Raw genomic sequence first — 5675 nt, 5'->3', positions numbered from 1 at the left:
AAGCGGGGGGGGACGGTGAAAGACTTCGAAACGGTCCAAGAGAGGAGAAAAATCGAGGAGGGGGTGGAAGATGGAAGGAAGGAAGAAGGCGGTGGCGGAGGCGCGTTACTCGATGAAACTGGAGGCAGTTTGCTACATCCACCGTAGTTCGCATTTTCTCTCTTCTTGCGAACGTTACTAATTAATTACTGTGATTAATCAGAAAAGTTCGTAATTAGAAAGTTTCTTGGGGAAATTAAAATGGCGGGGAGTGACGGAGCGAATAGTCTCGAGTCGCTCGCTGCTCTGCCCTCCGGGCTGCCGTGCTCTGCCCAAGACCAACATCGCGAGAGTTTCCAATAAACTCATTAATTAAGGTGGATCGCCTCGCAGCGTTCGCAAGAAAGAGGGCGAGGATGTGGAACATGATAAAAAGGGCGGGGGATCGGTCGGAAACGGATGTCTCGAGCTCGCCTCTGTTTCTATTTTCCGCCAAACTTTCGGCCAAACTTTCTTTCTTTCTTTCTTTCTTTCTTTCTTTCTTTCTCTCCGTCGACCGTCTTCTCGTTTCCATCACTCGGGAAGAGTATGATCGTAATTACGCTATTTCGCCTTACATCGAGTAAATTCTTGGAAACGAACAACAATAATGACAATGGGGATGGAAGGGAGGAAAGAGAATGGCCGTTCTAGCTTCGCGGAAAAATCCTTTGACGCGTTCAGAATTTCGTTAAAAATCGACGGCAGAGAGTACGAGGCCCTCGAACGCGAATATCGTCGTCAACGACCGCACGTTCTTTGTTCGTTTATTTATTTACTCACGTGTGAAAGGATGTCGTGGTTAAACAGGAGCGTTTTCGTGACACGCGAGCATCTCCACCTCGGTTATTGCTTTTGCACCGGCAGGGAATTCGGTGGTTAAACGCAGTCACGCGATATCCAGCCCTTGGCGACGTTGGCGACCACTTAGATAAACCGGATGTTAACTCGAAAATTCTGATAATGAATTAGAAACGAAAAGAAAAAAAAATATCGTTAAAAATTTGTAACGCAAGATATAAAAGCAATAACGATCTCTCCTCTGTTCCAATTAATCGAATTCGAAGACCGATCTTCCTCGTGTTTCCTCCTCGCGATCCACGCTGAAATTTCTACGCGTTGCACGCATCATCTACCGTATCGAAAATGTTTCAATAGACGAATTTGAAAGTCACAGGTTACAGAGGGATGCGAAGAGTGGAAATGCAAATGCAGCTTGTCAGCGTGCAACAGGCCGGTTGGTTGCCCCTGATAGCTGGTATCGTTCTGACCAGCCAAGTCGAGCTCCATTCTTTTCCTTCTGTCGCTCTGTTTTCGCGGGATTTTCAGCGTTTCCGACCACGCGTTGCGCAAAATAATATCGAGAACGCCATGAAAACAACACAGGTAGATCCCGTTTTGGAAAAAAATTTATTCTATCAGCAGCCAGACCAGATACGATTGCAAATGATTCATAAAGAATCGTTCATAAAGATGTATTTCGACCGATAAAAATGTATTTCAAATTGTTTACAAGATGGAAGGAGCATTCAATTTATCTCGACTTGCTCCTTTGCCACGCGAAGAAGAAGAAGCGCGGATGGCCACGATGCAGATCGATCTTTCGATTAGCTTGTGCGTTGACAGATCGGTTTGGCGGAGGCTGCTGGATCATTTTTTAAGTTGATCCATGCGAGAGGGGCGCAATGAAATCACGGCGCACCCCTAGAGGGACACGAAGGGAGTTGTCTCTCGATCCACCCTTCATCGCTACCACCCTTCTGACCGCAGATTGAAATTCTTAGCCTCTCCACCGACCGCGGCAAGGGTCGAAACGAACTCGTTTACCCTTCGAGATTTCGTTATTTAGCATCGCATGAATCCACCGGCCGTGTGGCCGGACAGTAATAGCCTTTGACTCGGTTTATACGTTCACCCTGTTCCAAGGGTAATTCAATCTTTCGGATGCAATCACGAACAAACAAAGTTTATACAAGTCCTCGACAACTTCAATTCTCGTGGTTGAAAAACTACGATGAATTTTGAAACAGTTCGCAATCCTTAAATGATACTCCTTCCTCTTCCTCGTTTCGTTATCACGTCAAAACGTGACAATTATTTTTTCCTTCCTCTAATTTACATTCAACGTACCAAAGTTCATCGTATCGTAGATAGCTTGAAACCGATAATAAAGCACGGTGATTTCCAAAAAATAATAGTCCGCTTTCTGAATCCGTGATTAGAGGGATCGGGCATTTTAAAAGGACAAAGGATGAATTAAACGTGGAATCGATTTTCTTGAGCGACAAAAATACCTGGATCTCTTTAAAAGGGAAGAGAGAGATTGAAAAGCGAAAGAAAGAACGGTATTTTCGAAAATTCGCAACAATATCGCGCGAAGCAGACGAAGAGATTCGGTCACTTTTCTTCCTTCCATTCTCTCCCGATTGCATCGTTACTTTTGTCCGTTGTACACGTTGTTGCGCGAATGATTTGCGGGGCCGCCGGCGCGTTTTAATTTTGGGATATTGGTAGCATTAAGCCCGTGGATACGGCTGATAGTCGGTCTCTGGTACGCGCCTCCACCATCCACAGGGTGTGTACGAAATATCCTTTCGTGGAAACGAGATCCCAATTCGAAAAGAAACCTTCCCCTTCCCTCCCCTCCGTCCCCGTTAAACCGAGAGATTGAGACCATCCTTGAAACCGTTCGCCTCCCCCCTTTACCGCGAGAAACATCGCGGTAACCGCTTAATGTTGGCGAATTTGCAAGACACGAATGAATACGGGTTCCGATTGCGTTTTCCACCAAGGCAAGAAATATCCTTCAGAAGTTCGAAGCGATGATCTCTTTCTGTCTCTCGTAAGAGGAAAGGATGGAAAGATATGGTTTGACTTAGGTGTTCTTTTTTTCCTTTTTTTATAAAAAAAAAAAGAGGAAGCAAATTTTACGAATCGTTCGTTGGAAGGATATATCGCATATTTTTCAGACACCCCGTGTATAGATTATAGTGGGTCGTAGTTCGGGAACGTATCTACCCCTCGTGCGACGAGATTTCATTCGGGGCTCGGGCCGAGATCTTTTAATTTGAGGCCAAATTCCTCTCGAGGATGAAATGCGGGGAGCCGCCGAAGTGGTCGTATTGCAAGAAGGGTGGCACGTCTGATGGTTGTTTGCTACCCAACTCTCCCCGCCCACCGATTCGAATTCTAAAACACCCCCTGTTTATGGGAGCTTTCTTCGTCGATACCGCTGGTTTTCATCCGATTCGTTCCTTTTTCCAATCGAATCTATGACATTTTTCGCCAATTTTTTACGATTCTTAACGACTCGATAACGTGCAATCTCTCTTCTTCTTCTTCTTCTTCTTCTTCTTCCTCTTCTTCTTCTTTCTCTTCTTTTGTCGAACGATATATAATTAACGCTTGTTATATTTGTCGCGTTACCAACGAAAATATTATTACACTTTGATAACAACTCTTCCACGCGAATATACACACACACACACATACACACGCGCGCGCACACGTTACGTGTTAAAATACGAAAATTATAAATATCGGGGCAGAGGCGAGGAGAGAGCGAAGAGAACGTTGGTGTCCTTAAAATAAGTATCGATAAACGTCGCGGTAAAATAGAAAGTAAAATCCTTTCGACCGCATTCCTGGAGGCCTGGTGCGAGCAGAGGGAAGAAAAATATGGGAGGAGGCCCTCATAGGTGGCCCCGTGGTCTCACACTTTGCCAGGATCGCCTACGAGTTCGCTTGCACTCGTGCAGGTGCGTTAAGACCCGTAATATATTGCGCCTTACCCGCAGTCGCTTTTTGGCATAATGAAATAACGAACATTTCGCATTTTTCGTTTCTCCATCTTCGATTTCGCCCGACCTCGCCGCTTCGACGATTACAAAGTTAATAACACCGCTCTCGATCAACTCTCGAGCTCGCCCGATATGAAATTCGAGGAGGGGGGAATCCGAGAGACGCGATTCAAATAATAATCCAGGAAGGAAATATTTATAAAATCTACGATGTTTACAGAGGAGGATTACAGAGGATTAGAATCGAAGAGGAAGAGAAACATAACAGTACAGTGTTATTGTTGATTAAAAGTTGGCCAAAGTTTTGAATCGACACCGATCGTGACATGGATTCGAAAGCAAACGAATCGCAATCCTTTCCTGGCCGAATTTTACGAACTCGAAAAATATCAACTCGATTTCTCGAATGCACTTGTTCTGCACTGCACTTTTTATTTTCGCGCGCGATTTTCTTTCCTATCTTTTCGTGCCGCCTTCCTTCTCTTTTTCTTTCTCCTTTTTCTTTTTTTTTATTTTCGCTGCCTCCGGGCAGAGTTCGTCGAGTTGAACTTTTCTTCAATTCCTCGAAATGGAAGAGAACGCGCTTTCGCGTAATCAACGAGGTGAAATTTATCGAGCAACGTCGCAAGATAATTCACGCCCCACATTCCAGGCCCCGCGGGGTAAAAATCCTCTTAATTATGTTCCTGGTTAAACGCCCCGCATGAGATACTCGAAGCAACGAGCTCGGGATACGGATTCACCCGAAATCTTTCTCGTAAATCAGACCGAATAAAAAAGTTTGCAACTGTTTTTAATAAATTTCCGTATTATCCAATCCAAACTTCGATTCTCGAATACCGTTGCCCGCTGAATTCGTTCGCTTTCACGAAAAATTGCACTCTACTCTCGTCCCCGAACAGGAGAAGAATTTTGAAGAATTTTACGGTGACACACTTTCATCTTTACGCGTTTTTAGATTTATAGGTTTTCAGGAAGAGGAGAACTCCGCGACGGTGTCGGTATTTTCAAAATCTAATATAAGTGGTGTTTGGCATTAATTTTCTCGTTATGTTATGTCGGAATGCATAAGTAAGGAGCTTATAGGAGCTCGCCCACGCGCCGCCCACAGGAATCCGTGTAAAAGTCAAGCGCTCTACACGTTGCGTTACGGGTGTTAAGTGGTTCGTCAATTGATACCGAATAACATAGACGCTACTTGTGTTCTTTTTTCCGAGGAGGCATTGGCCAATCCTCGAGAACACTTATATTATATATATATATAATATCGTTACAATATTATATTTATAGCGTCCCCTATTTTTCTTTCCTTTGAAACGTATCGAAGCGATCCTATCGAAACGCGCGTACGCGCGGTAGAACGAAGAAAGGAAGGAATCGAATCAGGAGCGTGTTATCAACACGCACCACGTTTTATCTCCCTCGTCGTTGAAGAATCTATTTGGTGGGCAGCCGAAGCAATAACGTAAATCCTAATGGAAATGCAAAGATTAATTAAGAATCCCATTCTGCTGTGTCCCCATGTGGGCGTCCCTAGGGAAGATCATCGGTTCGTCATTTTCTCTGTCTCCCTCTCCGTGTCCCCTCACCCCTCGTCGAGCATTTAGGGTGAATTCACCTACTCTTTTCGTCGATCCCGAGCCGCAAATGACGACCAGCCAGCGATAATGAAAACCATTAGCTCTCCCTCTAACGAATCGTCCGTGTACAATTCGTATTTTGTGAATTTTCTTCGCTGTAAAAAGAAGAAAATGTACCGCTATAAAAAGAAAAAGAGAAAAAGAAAGAAAGAAAGGTTCCTCTCTTCCTCGGCAGAAGAATTCCACGTTGAACACATTCGCTTTAAATATAGAGATA

Source organism: Apis dorsata, unplaced genomic scaffold, assembly GCF_000469605.1.
Source record: "Apis dorsata unplaced genomic scaffold, Apis dorsata 1.3 scaffold_57, whole genome shotgun sequence".
In the NCBI taxonomy this organism is placed as follows: Eukaryota; Metazoa; Arthropoda; class Insecta; order Hymenoptera; family Apidae; genus Apis; species Apis dorsata.
Note: the sequence above shows the minus strand (reverse complement) of the source record.